The following is a 15,875-nucleotide window of genomic DNA, read 5'->3' as shown; positions in this document are numbered from 1 at the left end:
CCACCAGCTCGTCTGGTGGCGACTCAGAGGCGGGTCTTCTCTATAGCTGCTCTGGGGCTGTGGAATGCACTCCCTGCGGAAATCCACAATTTGAATTCTCTATTAGCCTTCAGGAGTGCCCTTAAAATGTATTTGTTTGGCCTGGCTTTCCAGGGTTTTAAAATCGGTTTTAATATTCTATCCTGATTTTGGGGTTTTTAATCACTGTAATTGTTTAATTGCCCTCTGCTAACTGGGCAAAGAGGCACCTTTTACTGTGGTGATTCTCTTTATTTAGCAGGGGGAGAGTAACTGGCCCTATCCACCCCCAGCACAGTACTTCCAGTGACTGTTGCTGGTGTCTATCTTATGTTTCTTTTTAGAATGTGAGCCCTTTGGGGACAGGGTTCCATCTTATTTGTTTGTTATTTCTCTGTGTAAACCGCCCTGAGCCATTTTTGGAAGGGCGGTATGGAAATTGAATAAATGAATAAATAAATAATTGTTGTTTTACAATGTTTTAAAATTGTTAATTGTTATATTGTTTTTAATTTGTTTAGCTCTTTACTGTTTTAGTGGTTTGTTTTAATTGTAAACCGCCTTGACCCATTTTGGAAGGGTGGTATATCAATCAATCAATCAATGCGGCTCATGCTTCAGAAGCCTTATGTAAAAGCCAGAGGTGCACCTAGTTAATTTTGGAGCCTGGACCATAAGGCCTTTGGAGCCCACCCCCTGCTGTTCACCACTCCCACCCCGTCTCTAAAGCAGAGGTCACACTCAGCTGCCCAGCGCAGGTCACAGTCATACTCCACCACCTGGCACAGCAACCACACCACCTGGGACAAACTAAAGAGGATTTAGGGGGGCCCAGGGGGTGTGGAGGCCTGGACGTCCGCCTGAAGTCCAGGGGAAAGAGTGATTTTGATAAAAGCAGAAACATGTTGGCATATTTCCACCCTTGCAGGCGCTACTGGAGCACAAGCAGCACTTGGACGTATTAACCCTGTCTTGTGCAACAGAGCAAGCACAGTAAGTCTGAGGGAGATGCGCAAGGGCTCCTAATGCAGCCCCTCGGAGCCTCCTAACACATGTGCTTTGTTAGGATGTAAGCCACTATTGACAGAAAAGATATAGTCTATTATTAGGAACATAGGAAACTGCCATATACTGAGTCAGACCATTGGTCTATCTAGCTCAGTATTGTCTTCACAGACTGGCAGTGGCTTCTCCAAGGTTTCCGGCAGGAATCGCTCTCAGCCCTATCTTGGAGAAGCCAGGGAGGGAACTTGAAACCTTCTGCTCTTCCCAGAGCGGTTTCATCCCCTGAGGGGAATATCTTACAGTGCTCACACATCCAGTCTCCCATTCATATGCAACCAGGGCTATTATTACACTGTACAGATAATTTTGGAATACTTAAAAATATATTTTAAACAATCTAACATATTTCCTACAGAACCCACATTAATAATGATCAGTTGTTATATGCATACAACAGCAGTACTTTCCGGTTATACACTGGCACCAGTTCCTACTGTTTATAGTTTACCAGTAAAAGGCATCACTTGTTCCCATGATTTTATAGTTTCATAGAATGAGAAGGGCAGGTGTAGAATATAGTTGAATAGGAGATTCTGAGGAACAAACACATTTATGAGAACAAGAGGAAATTGATGATGCAATATTCTTGCAAGTACTGAACAATACTTTAAAACAGTCTTAGTCTAAAAACACAATTCCCATATTGCAGTATTTGTTTTAATTTGCATAAGAACTGGTTCTCAATTTCCCTGTTGTGCCCAGATAGCAAGACATCACATTTATAATTAGTGCAGCATTTCACAAGAGCCCTTCACATTTTTCACCAGTGTTTAAGATGTAGTAGAAGTAGAAACTTCACTATTTTGGACCTGTTAGGGTCATAATGAGGTCACTCACACAATCAAAAACTGTGGTCTACCCGGGTTTGGGAGCAGTGTGTGCTCCCAATTTTTGGCTGGGTGGTAGAAGCGAGGTAGGAGGAAAACCTGGGTAGAAGTGATTGTGTGGAAGCAAGATAGGAGGAAGAAGCTTTTCCTCCTACCTTGCTTTCAATCACTTCTGCCCTGTTTTTCCTCCTACCTTGCTTCTACCACCCAGCCAAAAATTGGGAGCACACAGAGCTCCCAAACCCGGGTAGACCACAATTTTTTTATTGTGTAAATGACCTCAATGTCTTTTAAAGAAAACACAGACAGTACTGCAAATTTCCTGAATAAAAATTTAGATAAACCATACACTAATTTCTGATGTCTTCTTCTGTAAAGAAGACTAAACTGATGACAACAGGTACAGCAACCAGCCTCAGAATTGACAATGAAAACATTGAAGTGGTGGATTGCTTCTGCCTTTTAGGATTGACCATCAACAGTAAAGGATCCAGCAGTCAAGAAATACGCTGCAGACTAGCACTTGGTAGGGTTGCAATGAAGGCCTTGGAAACGATATTTAGATGCCGTGGTGTGTCTATACCTACAAAGGTTAGAATAGTTCTGACGTTGGTTTTTTCTGTGACACTTTATGGATGCGAAAGCTGGACTTTGAAAAAGTAAGATAGGAAACATATTTATGCTTTCAAATGGATTATAGAACAAATCAAACCAGATTTTTTACTCGAAGCACAAATGACCAGGCTCAAACTATCATACTTTGGACACATTATGGGAAAACCCAGCCCCCTTGAGAAGTCCATAAATGCTGGGAAAAGTTGAAGGAAAGAGAAGACGACGACGACCAGCAGCAAATGAATGCACTACTGAGAAACCTTAAAGGCCAAGTTGAAGACAGTTCATCCTGGAGAGACTCTATCTATGTGGTTGCTAAGAGTTGACACCGACTTGACAGCACTTAATCAGTCAATCAATCAAACAATTTGATGTAAACTGCTCTGAGCCATTTTTGGAAAGGTGGTATATCAATCAATCAATCAATCAAATAAATAAATTTCCGATGGGCATAATATATGTAAGTTCAAAAATTGATATAGGTGGAGAGGTTGTAGCTCAGTGGTAGAGCATCTGCTTTGCATGTGGAAGGGCCCAGGTTCAGTCTCTTGCATCTCTAGATAGGGCTGATTCCTTTCTGGAACCCCAGTGAGCTGCTCCCTCTCATTGTAGGCAATATTGAGTAGATAGACCAATGGTCTGCCTCAATATAATGCAGGTTCATGTGAGCAATAGAGATCCAGGTATGCAGCAGGAAATAGAGGAAACATTCAAACAGATCATATGAAAGATATTTTAAAAGCACAGGAATTACCTTGCTTTGCACTATTTACTACCTACTGTTCATATCTTGTTGTATCAGCAGTGTTCTGCACTCAGGGCTGGTGCGTCCATTAAGGCGAACTAGGCAGTTGCCTAGGGCGCCAAAATGGAGGGGGCGCCACGCTGGCCAGCCTGCCACCCCCCCACCCCAAGCGGTCAACCTGCAGGCCCCTGCCTGGCGGGGGAGAGCGAGGGGCCAAGAAGGCAGGACAAGGCAGCAGCCCTTTGTCTGGCGGCGGGGCGAGGCGGGGGACCCAACCCGGGGCTGCCACCACCACCCTCCCAGGGCTCCCCCCGCCGCGCGCGGCTGGGGCCAGGCAGGCAGCAGCAGCAGGCCCCGACCAGCCCCCGAGGCAGCAGCAGCAGCAAGCAGGCGGCGCCGCCTCCTCCGGGGGCGGGGTGGGACTCAGCTCGCTCTCTCTGGCCGCGCTGCGCCTGCTGGACGGAGCAGTCCAGGCCTTACGAGGACCGCCTTTGCCTCCCGCTCCAGAGGGAGCCCCCCGCATGGAGGCTCCCACCGAAGGCCAGCCAGCGGGGGCACCTGCCGGGCAGCAGCCTGCTGCTGCTGGGCACCCCGCAACCCCGGCCAGCCAGCCAGCCGCACCTCTGGCGTGGCGGGGCTCCCCAGCCCGCCCCTGCGCCCTGCTTTGCCCAGCCTGCCAGTTGCGGCTGCAGGAGGAGGAGGGTGACCACCCTCACCCTGGAGCCCCGACCGGCCACTGGGCACCCCGGAGCTGCCGTCAGCAGCAGGCCGGCTCTGCTGAGTGACTCTCAGCACGGGAAGCCCGCCGCGGCTGAGTCGAGGGCCTCGGTGGTGGCGCCCGCCCAGCAGCAGCCTGGCAGTTGCCTGCTGAGGAGCTCACGGGGCGCACGGCGACGCCGCCAGCACAAGCGGCAGGAGGGTGGAAAGCAGCTTGGTCGGCCGCGGAGGAGAGGCCTGCAAGGAGGAGGCTGAGGCCGCTGCTGCCGCCACCTGCAAGAAGGCTGCCCCCCCTGCCCCGCACACTCAGCGGGCTGCCGCTGCTCCCTCTCTGGTGTGGGGGGGGTAGGGTTAGGGTTGTGGGTGGCACAGAGACATCAGGCAAGAGGGCTGCAGAAACCAGCAGCCACAGCCCCGGGAGAGCCTGGCAGTGCCCGGTGGCCGGCAGTAGCCAAAGGGCCATCAGCTCCATGGCAAGACACCACAACCTCCCCCCAGCCCCCCTGGACCCAGCCAGCTGGCTCACTGCAGGGAGAAATTGCCCAGAAGGGTCCCCCCGCCCATCCCTACTGCCTCTCATCACATTGGCTCCCCTGGCTGCCTAGCTCCTGCAAGTCTGCTCCATGGGCCACACATTAGGGAGGTGCATGGAACTGGCCTGGGGTAACTTTAAGGGCAGGGGAGGGTGCACTTCTCTCCCCTCCCCGCGCTCGATTTCCTAAAAGTCCGTTGGGCTGGCATCATGCCGCCCTGTTGCCCCCTTTACTAGATGGAACTGGAGGTACTCAACATATCTGTGTGCGTTGGGTGCGTGTGCAACGCACACAGGCGTGTCAAGTACTTCCAGTTACATCCGGTAAAGGGGGCAACGCTGCTGCCCCGATGAGCGCTGGCGGGGGGGGGGGGGGGATTTCAAATTCTGTGCTTTTCATTCTTTCTATAATACATCTGTGTTTGAAATATGATTGTCCGGGGGGGGGGGCACGCCAGAAGGTGATCTCGCCTAGGGCGCAAAAAACCCTAGCACCGGCCCTGTCTGCACTGCATACTGGGTGCAAGGGAGAGCAGAATATTTGACTTCAGTCTAGCGGTGAATTATAAAATAGTGCTTGCTATCAGTAGCTGAAGGCAATGCAAGAACAATTAAAAAGGCAGAGTCAGTCATCACTGGACTGTTCTCACAACAGACTCTGTGGTCAGAGTTTGCTAACTGAGCAAAGAAGCACCTTTTATACGTGCTGATTCTCTTTACTTAGCAATGGGAGAGCAACTGGCCCTATCCATCCCCTGCACAGCATCCCTCCAATGGCTGTTACTGGTGTCTATCTTCTGTTTCTTTAGATTGTGAGCGATTTTTAGGGGACAAGGAGCCTAATTTATTTATTTATATCTATGAAAACTGCTTTGGGAAATTTTGTTGACAAACGGTATATTTATTTATTTATCATTGTTGTCGTCATGCTTTTCATTGCCACACAGGGGTTCTCTCCTTGCAATGAAGTCGATATGACTCTTCCTCAATTGATCCCTAAGCCCAAGATGTGCCCTTTTCTGCATCTCCTTCTTTTAAATGTTGATTTATGATTAGGAGTTTTTATATGCTGTCCAGTCGCTCCCAAAGCACCATACAAGATTTTAAAACAGCAGCAATAAAACAGAACAATTTATTAAACAGCAAAGCTGTTCAAAAATGTCTATATTAAAACATTTTATGGAATTAAGAGTTAGCACCAAAAAAAACCCTCTATTTGCTGCCCATTCATTCCAATCTCACCAGCTGCATGGATCTCCCACTTTTAAATAAACCTTCCATAGATCACAGAAAATGAAGATCGATTTTGGTGAGGGAGAAACGATTGACCTTTTTGTGGTGTTTCTTTGTATCATGGCTATAGAAATACCACATGCTCCATGACTCATTAACATCACAGGCTGAAGTTTCACTTCACTAAAGGAAATAGGCCACTGTCTCATGAAGAGAACGTTGAATTGGGACTCTGTGCACCCACCACCTACCCACACCTCTGCACTAGCATGGCGCAACCTCCTGTTCAGTAATTTCCTGGATGTAGGGGTGGGGAGGAAGGGTTGTTGTTTTTTGGTTTCACAGAAAACAAAGATAGAACTCATTAGTTTGCCCTGAGGGTGGTTGTTCATCCAAAGACTATCTGAAGCAATGGTCCCTGGTATTATGCTTTTTTGGAGTTCACAATCTGCTTAATGGTGACTCATGGCTGGCAAAGGATGACCTCAGCCTCAATTGTATTTATTTCAAGGTAATGGGTCTGGCTTTGTGCTGGTGCAGCAAGCCACATTCCTAGTTATTGCTGTCATTGCCTTACTTTGTGCTTGCCCAGTTCTATAGTTGCTTCCTGCATAAACACAGAGTAATCTTATGTAGATTTAAGTAAGGGTTTATTCAGAAACAATTCTATTTTCTCCTTCTCCTTTCCCTCTCTTTTCCCTTCTGATTTAGGGTTGCCATGTTCTGGCTCTCCAAATCCAGGCACCCTAATTTTCATATTATGTAAATTATTCTGCAAATCATTTGCATATTATGCAGATTAGAAGATGCACTTTCCAGTTGACTTGTGTTTGCTCTGGATATCTACCAACAATAGTTTGGGAAGATATATTTGCCTGACAATTTTTCTTGACATATTAACAGCAATAGATTCAAAGGGGGTTGGGGAAGCACAATTTTTCAGTTAATGCTGCAATTCTGTATACACTTACTTGAGAGAAGATCTGATTGAAACTAGCAGTGCTTCCTTCTAAGTAGACATGCATAGAATGTCAAGGCAATGTCCTTAAACCTTACAATATACAGCCTGGTAGGGAGGCAGTGATTTACATCAAAAGCCTTTTTGATTTACATCAAAAGTGATTTACATCAAGGTATCCTCTCAACTGCCTGATAGAGATCCCTGCTGATAAAAACCACAAAGGCAATATTCCTCAGGGGATTACAGTACTTGTGAAACTCTCCCAGCTGGCCTCCTGCCTTAATACAAGTCCAGTGTTTGAGCAGAATAGTAGTGACCACACATTTTGCTCCATAACTCCACTTCTACAAGGGCTAGAGCTTAGCTTAAAAAAAAAAAAAGAAAAGTTGAAATCTGGGGGAATCCAGGTGGGCTAAGCAATCTGGGTGAAATACTTAAAACCCGGGTACTACCCGAAAAACCCAGGGAGATGGCAACGCTATTCTGACTCCACCACAAATACTCTCTCGAGGATCCCCCTTGGGACAAACTTCTCAACTACAAAATATAAAATATTAGTAGACAGAATACAAAATGCTGTTAATTCTGATTCCAGCTTGTCCCCTGTATTTAAAATATGTTACCTGCTTTCCACCTTGCTCCTGTTTCCCTACTCTTGGGCTTCACCAAGCATTTTAGTTTGATTGTCAGGAACAGGTCAGAGAACTGGCCATATGAAACTGGAAAGTCCCCAGCTCAGGATCTCTGAGGTCAGTGGCTTGACTGAAGCTTAAAATGCCATTGGCCAAGCAAAAGTAGGTCAGGCTCCTAGAATTTTTACCAGGTGTGACCAATTCATACTGCTTGGCAATTCTGTAAAAGTGAACTTGAGGCATGAGCACATGGTAGTATGCAGTCATGCAAAAATGCCATTGATGCTTATGACAGGTGAGTCATATGTCCCAGTTGCCACAACCTGTGAGCCACCACAGACTAAGGGAACACACTGGCTGCCACAGCCAGAATATTAATTTGCATAAGTTTTCAGTATGACGTATGTTAATTCAAACTGGATATCATACGCCAAAAGTGAGCACAGGGATCTGAAATAACTTGCCAGACATGGATTTGTTTCCAGAGGCGCTCTTACCCTTGGACTTGCGGTCCAGGGCTTCCACAGCCCCTGGGGCCCCCCAAATCCTTTTTAGTCTGTCCCGGGTGCTGTGGTCACGTAGCCGAGCGTGATGATGCTTAATTGGGGGGGGGGCTCCAAAGGCCTTTAGGTCCAGACTCCAAAATTACCTAGGTGCACCTCTGTCTGTTTCCCCCTCTACTAAGTGGGCAACAGTAGGGTAGGTAGATTTTGCCACAATACTTATGAGAACTTACATTCTTCCCTCTCCAATGAGCCTTTACAGAGTTTAGGTGTTAAATTGCACCTTCTGCATAACTTGATGGAAGATGTTATCAGATTCCTGTGGCCTGCCAATACCTTATTTAATGTATTGATTGATTTGAAATATTTCTACACCGCCCTTCCAGTACACTACTGCTTGGGGCGGCTCACAACAATAAGATACAATATACAATAAAAGTAATAACATTAACCAAATTGAGTAAACAAGTTTAAAAGTCAGGTTAAAAATCACAATCAGTATTAAGTTCAAATTAAAAGTTATTTTAAAAGCTAAAAACTAAGAATTATAAAAACTAAAGAACCTACCAGATATAACCAAAGATGGAGCATTTAAAAGCCTCCTTAAAAAGGTATGTTTTCAGTTGTTTTTTAAAAACACTGGGGCAGGCAGCATGGCGAAGCTCTTCAGGGAGGGTGTTCCAAAGCTGAGGGGCCACAACCAAAAAGGCCTTATCTCTAGTCCCCACCAACCAGATCTCTGTTAGTGGCGGGGCCATGAGCAGGGCCTGAGATGATGAGCGGAGGGCCCTGGCAGAATCATATGGGCAAATGCGATCCAACAGGTAGCCCGGCCCCAAGCCGTGTAGGGCTTTAAAGGTCAATCCCAGCACCTTGAATCTTGCCCAGAAGCAGACCGGTAGCCAATGAAGCTGCGCAGGATGGGTGTGATACTCATGAAACAACTTTTACCTACGAGCATCTTTGCAGCATCCTTGCATTTGTGACACTGATCAAGATGAAGATTATTGTGTGCTGCAGTACCTGTTGCATGATGGGCCCAAAAGGAAGTTTATGTTTCACACTTAGTCCTTGCACCTAGGCTAGTCTGCAACTGATAGTATTTGTAGTTTTTTTATCCTATTATGTTTTCCCCACCGTGCACAAGGTGACCCTTTTTGAATTAACAGCAAAATAAACTGAGCAACAGGTTGAATAGATTAAACAATAATTAATTAATTAATTAATTAATTAATTAATTAATTAATTTGCTATGTAAACCGCTTTCAGCACTTTTCTTGAAATACAATATATAAATATTTGAAGTAGTAGTAGTTGTTGTAGAAGCTGGCTCCTCATAGATCATTTCATAGACTATTGTTTTATTGTGTATTCTATTTAATAATCTTCCTGGCCATTATTAGGTGGGATCAATGTTTTGTTGTCATTATCTGTGGCTAAATGCAGTAAAGGTGACTTGACCTGTTTTTATATATTTCATATATCCTCATAGATTATGAAAGGACTGCAATCATGTTTTTAAGAGAGTTGAAGGAGATGTAATAAAGGCATTTATTTTGATTCACTGGTGTCTATCATGAAAGAGATGTTATAGAGTTTTGGAGTAAGAATGATTGTCAGTTCTCTGAAAACAAACTGTTTTGTCTACAGCTCATAAGAACAGCCCTGCTGGATCAGGCGCAAGGCCCATCTAGTCTAGCATTCGGTTTCACACAGTGGCCCACCAGATGCCGCTGGAAGCCACAGGCAGGAGTTGAGGGCATGCCCCCTCTCCTACTGTTACTCGCCTGCAACTGGTATTCAGAGGCATTCTTCCTCTGAGGCTGGAGGTGGCCTATAGCCTTCCGACTAGTAGCCTTTGATAGACCTCTCTACCATGAAGTTATCAAACCCCTCTTAAAGCCATCCAGGTTGTTGTCTGTTACCACATCTTCTGGCAGAGAATTCCACAAGTTGGTTATGCATTGTGTGAAAAAGTACTTTTGTTTGTCGGACCTAAATTTCCTGGCAATCAATTTCATGGGATGTTCCCTGGTTCTAGTGTTATGTGAGAGGGAGAAAAATTTCTCTCTATCCATTTTCTCCACCACACCATGCATGATTTTATACACCTCTATCTGTCTCCCCGCAGTCGTTCCCCCCCCCCAAACTAAAAAGCCCCAGGTGTTGTAGTCTTGCCTCATAAGGAAGGTACTCTAGGCCCCTGATCATCTTGGTTGCCCTCTTCTGCACTTTTTGCCGTTCTACAATGTCCTTTTTTAGATGAGGTGACCAGAATTGTACATAGTATTCCAGGTGTGGCTGCAGCATAGTTTTGTATAAGGGCATTATAATATTAACAGTTTTATTTTCAATCCCCTTCCTAATGATCCCTAGCATGGAATTGGCCTTTTTCACAACTGCCACACATTGAGTTGACACTTTCAATGAGCTGTCCACCATGACCCCAAGATCCCTCTCCTGGTTAGTCACCGACAGCTCAGATCCCATCAACGTATACCTGAAGTTGTGGTTTTTCGTCTCAATGTGCATCACTTTACACTTGCCAACACTGAACCACATTTGCCATTTTGTCGCCCACTGTCCCAGTTTTGAAAAGATCCTTTTGGAGCTCCTCACAATCTGTTTTGGATTTGGCCAGCTCACTGCTTACCCCAACTTCTAAATCATTTATAAATAAATTAAAAAGCACCGGTCTGAGTACAGATCCCTGGGGGACCCCACTTCTTACTTCCCTCCATTGTGAAAACTCTCCGTTTATACTTACCCTCTGTTTCCTGTTCTTCGACCAGTTAGCAATCCACACATGTACTTGTCCCCTCATTCCATGACTGCTAAGTTCCTCAAGAGTCTTTGATGAGGAACTTTGTTGAAAGCTTTTTGGAAGTCCAAGTATACTGTTGCGCTAGTTCTTGGTGCGAAGTCTGGAGCTTGCATCCAGACCTGTATTGCACAACTATAAGCATGCTTGTGGTTGCGTTTAAAGTCTGAGGTCAAAGAAGGGTTTAGTTATAGATTCAGGTCTAGAATGTAGAGAAGACAGACCTGTTAGCCATATCAGCCAGCTATCACCAGTCTTAATGCCACATTTGCACTGTTTTGAACCATAGATCTGATGTTATAGCATGTGGCTGGAAATATCCACAAATAAGAATTTATACGTACAGAATATAGCAGATTTCTCAGTTTGTTTATTTCTGAAATATAATGTTATGCCATACAAACTTGTCCCATATTTGAATCATATTCAGTTTTTCCTGCTCAGAGAAAAAACTGTAGGAAAAATGCCATGTGTGAAGCAATCTTCAATATTTGAAATTGTTTGCATCACCCCTTGTTACTAAGAAAAGCCTCTAAATGAATGGATTATTTCATAGCCATGGAGCAAAAAACTGAGCTCCCTGTTTCTCCAATCTGATTAATTATTAATGGAGAATCTTTTAATAATCTTAAAAACAACTGAATGGGATTAATACCAAATGCCAATAGCCACTGCAGATTTGTATTGCTTTTGTGGTTGGCTGTGACTTTTAAAACTTTCAGCTAGACACCAGGGCCAATCTAGCTGACTTGGTGTTTATGCCATGTTGGAATATGTTAAAAACAACAATTCTGTGTGTTTAAATCAAGTAAATCATGAGTAAACACCATTGAAATCAATGAGATAAGTTACTTGTGACTAACTCAAGTCCCATTAATTTGAATGAAACTTAGTCATGACTAACTTCTTTAGATTCAATCCTTTGTATCCTACAAATACTCATATAATTCTATATTGCCATCTGTGAGGTTTAAAGGAATGTATGGAATGCCAGAAAATCTGTTAAGAAATATTGCTTGAGTTGGTGACTGTGCCACAGGATGCATAGCACTCTTGACAGATACAAGCTCTAGACATTTCTTAACAGGAAAAGATAAGTAACATCTGAAGAGAAGCCATCGTGCCCTAAAAGGCAGTTTAGGAGACATCCTTTCCTGTCACAAGCTTTCCCCCACCTCAAAGAAGTTGTCTCTCTCTTTTGAAATAATTAACAATATGTATAAAATATGTTAAATAAATGTTAATAAAATAAAATAAAAACAAAATGGGAGTCCTGAATTTTCTCCATTCATATAAAAATGTAGTAGACCAAACAACTGAAAGAGTCCTCTGAAGGAAAACTGATAGATGTTTTGAATGTGTCATCTTCCAATGGGTTTTATTAAAGAGTTTAAGTTACTCGACGATCTGGCTATTTAATAATTAATCAGTTAAGGTGTTGCTTAAATTTAATTGATATTTACTTTTTGCCAAAATGTCAATTTAGGTACCTATCTCTCTATCTATCTATTTATTTATTTAATACACTTCTGTACCACCCCATCCAAAGGCTCTGGGCAGTGCACAACAGGTAAAATACTACAACAAACAGCAGTTAAAACAAACAAGTTAAAGCAATATCTGACACAACAGGCAAAACACTACAACAAACAGCAGTTAAAACAAACAGGTTAAAACAATATAAAACAAATCTAAAAGAGTTCAGAGCCATTTAAAACCAATTAAAAATACTTTAAAACAATTTAAAAACCTTGGAAGGCCAGGCCAAACAAGTAAGTCCTTAGGGCTTTCTTGAAGGCCAACAATGAGCCCAGACTACATATATCTGCTAGGAGTGCTTTCCATAGGCCAGGAGCAGCTACAGAGAATAGTCATGTGCACAGACCGGTTCAGAGGCCATTCTAAAGGTCTCCAGACCGGTCCGGGCACGGGGTGGTTTTGGTTTGGGTGGGGGGTTCTATTCAAAACAGGGGGGGCTCTACTCACCCCTTCCAGTAAAATCTCGTATTTCTTGAAGTAAGCGGGCGGCATACCTCCCTGCCGCCCGCTTCATTCCCCCTCCTCCGCGGCTGCTAGTGCTGCTAATCTATCTTCGCTTTGAATCAATACTCAATCGGGCGGCAGGGTATCTCCCAGTCCCTGCCGCCCGGCTCTTCAATGCCCCCCGACTTAGGTTGAATAACCCTGCCGCCCCAGGACCCCTGCCGCCCCTTCCCTTCCCTTCCCTTCCCATGCTCAGGGGGTCGGCAGGAGAACTCCCCCACCGACCCCGTCCCCTTCCCCGGGCGGCTGCGCTCTAAAGTTAGAGCGGGCGGCGGGAGAGCTCCCAGCCGCCCGCTCGCTTCCCCGGCTGCGGCGCTGCAAATGGCTTCTTGGAAGCCTTTTGCGCAGGCGCACTTCCAAGAAGCCATTTGCAGCGCCGCAGCCGGGGAAGCGAGCGGGCGGCTGGGAGCTCTCCCGCCGCCCGCTCTAACTTTAGAGCGCAGCCGCCCGGGGAAGGGGACGGGGTCGGCGGGGGAGTTCTCCTGCCGACCCCCTGAGCATGGGAAGGGAAGGGAAGGGAAGGGGCGGCAGGGGTCCTGGGGCGGCAGGGTTATTCAACCTAAGTCGGGGGGCATTGAAGAGCCGGGCGGCAGGGACTGGGAGATACCCTGCCGCCCGATTGAGTATTGATTCAAAGCGAAGATAGATTAGCAGCACTAGCAGCCGCGGAGGAGGGGGAATGAAGCGGGCGGCAGGGAGGTATGCCGCCCGCTTACTTCAAGAAATACGGAGGCATTCTTGAGGGGGTAAGTAAAGCCCCCCCCCCCGAACTTGTTTGGAATCCCCAACCCCAGTGCCGGACCGCAACTCCGCGGTTCCGTGCACACCCCTAACAGAGAAGGCCTGGTTCTGAGTCGCCACCAGATGCACTGGTGGTAACTGGAGACAGACCTCTCTGAATGACCTCAAAGTGTGATGGGGATCATACAGAAGAAGGCGCTCTCTAAAGTAACCCAGTCCTCAGCCATTTAGAGCTTTAAAGGTAATAACCAGCACTTTGTATTTTCCCCGGAAACATATTGGCAGCCAATGTAACTGTTTGAGAACAGGCATAATATAGTCTATCCGAGTTACCCCAGAATCCAGTCTGGCTGCTGCATTTTGAACTAACTGAAGTTTCCGAACTATGTACAAAGGCAGCCCCACATAGAGCACATTGCAATAGTCGAGCCTGGAGGTTACCAGCTGATGTACCACTGTTTTGAGATCGTTCTCTTCAAGGAATGGATCCAGCTGGCAAATCAGCCAAAGCTGATGGAATGCGCTCCTGGCCATAGCCTCCACCTGAGATACCAGGGTGAGGCCTGGATCTAAGAGCACCCCAAAGCTGCATACCTGTTCTTTTTGGGGGAGTGTAACCCCATCCAGCATAAGAAGATCTAACTCATCCCTCAGATTCTGATCTCCCACAATGAGCATCGCCGTCTTACTTGGATTCAGCTTCAATTTGTTGTCCCTCATTCAGCCCATTACTGCCTATAGGCAGTCATTTAGGGATTGAATGACATTTCCTGATGATGATGGTAAGGAGACATAGATGTGAATATTAAATGAAGTATAACTTACGAAGTATAACTTATAGCTGACATTTTTCACAGTGTTATGCAGCTTAGGCTGCTGTGAACCATGGAAGGCAGCCCCAACAATATAGTGCAGTAGGGCAGTTGTGCAATGACTGAAAACATTGTAAATTGGAAACCCTGGAAGTAATGCTGCACAACTGTGTAGATGCTGTTTTAAGTCATTGTGCAACTGCCCTGTGCACAGGGGCAGATTAACCTTTTTGCCACCTATAGGCAAAAAGGCTTTTGCCACCCTTAAAAAAAAGTACCAGGGGGCGGGGAGAGGAAAGTTCCCCTCCTGCCTCCTTCATTTTCTTTCACAGCTATGGCTATGGCAATAGCTGCAGGGAGGGGGGCGAGAGGAAAGTCCCCCACCTTTACTTTTTTTAAAAAATGCATGATGTAGCTGCTGCAGAGACTGGGAGGGGGGATGACTGGGTGGTTCAGGGAAAGTTAATTGCCTAAAAGACCGCCCGCTGGATGGGGCATGGTGGCGGTGGCTGGCTTCGGGGGGGGGGGGAGGGGAGAGTTCCCCTGCTTTTTTACCTTTAGAAGCCCACCACTCTGAGTGGCAAGCTTAGCTCCTCCCTTCCTCCTCACCACCTCTTAAGTTATTGCTCACAGGCAGGTTGAGGCTCCACCTGTTGCTCTGCTATAGACTGCAGCAGAGCTATAGAGTCTAGAGTGATGCAGTCCAGAGCTATAGATTCTAGACTCTATAGCTCTGCTGCAGTTTATAGCAGAGTGGGAGGCGGAGTCTCAGCCTGCCTGTGTGCAATAACTTAAGAGGCGGTGAGGAGGGAGGGAGGAGCTAAGCTTGCTGTTTAGAGCGGTGGGCTTCTAAAGGTAAAAAAGCAGGGGAACTCTCCCCTCCTCACCCCCTCCCTGAAGCCAGCCGCTGCCACCTCACCCCATCCAGCAGGAAGTCTTTTAGGCAATTAACTTTTCCTTAATCACCCGGTCACTCCCCCTCCCAGTCCTTGCAGCAGCTGCATCATGCTTTCTTTCTTTTTGTGAAAGAGGGGGACTTTCCTCTCGCCCCCCTTGCTGCGGCTTTGAAAGAAAATGAAGAAATTTGCTTCAATGATTAATCAACTAGCTAAATCTACTAGCTTAAAATGTGCAGCACTAGATAGTACTTTGTCACGATAACTTCAGAAGAGTATGTTTGTCTTGAATCTATAAAAAACAATTTTATGAACCAACCATTCTTCAGAATCCAAGACAAGATGCGCTCTATGTGGGGCTGCCTTTGTAGGTAGTCTGGAAACTGCAGTTGGTCCAGAATGCAGCGGCCAGGTTGGTCTCTGGGTCATCTCGGAGAGACCATATTACTCCTTTGTTGAAAGAACTACACTGGCTGCCGATACATTTCCTGGCAAAATACAAGATGCTGGTTATTACCTATAAAGCCCTAAACAGCTTAGGACCTGGGTATTTAAGAGAACGTCTTCTTCACCATGAGCCCCACCGCCTGTTAATATCATCTGAGAGGTTCATCTACAGTTGCCGCCCTCTTGTTTGGTGACTACTCAAGACTGGGCCTTCTCTGTGGCTGCCCCTGGACTTTGGAATGCGCTCCCTGTTGAAATAAGAGCCTC

General features: G+C 45.9%; 1 protein-coding gene across 6 annotated transcripts in view; it reads left to right on the top strand.

Moving 5' to 3' along the window:
* FLT1 (fms related receptor tyrosine kinase 1) overlaps positions 1-15,875 on the top strand; it is a 232,178-nt gene that overhangs the window by 27,054 nt on the left and 189,249 nt on the right. The window contains exon 1 of one of the 6 annotated variants that reach the window (XM_053305537.1): positions 13,326-13,458. The exons of 4 other annotated variants lie outside the window; for them this stretch is intronic. The gene's annotated coding sequence lies outside the window, so the exon portion shown is untranslated. Of the gene's footprint in view, positions 1-13,325; positions 13,459-15,875 lie in introns of those variants that run through there. One more of the 6 variants, XM_053305542.1, reaches the window with a different exon arrangement.

This window comes from Hemicordylus capensis, chromosome 3, assembly GCF_027244095.1.
Source record: "Hemicordylus capensis ecotype Gifberg chromosome 3, rHemCap1.1.pri, whole genome shotgun sequence".
In the NCBI taxonomy this organism is placed as follows: Eukaryota; Metazoa; Chordata; class Lepidosauria; order Squamata; family Cordylidae; genus Hemicordylus; species Hemicordylus capensis.
This window is presented reverse-complemented; position numbering and strand designations above follow the sequence as displayed.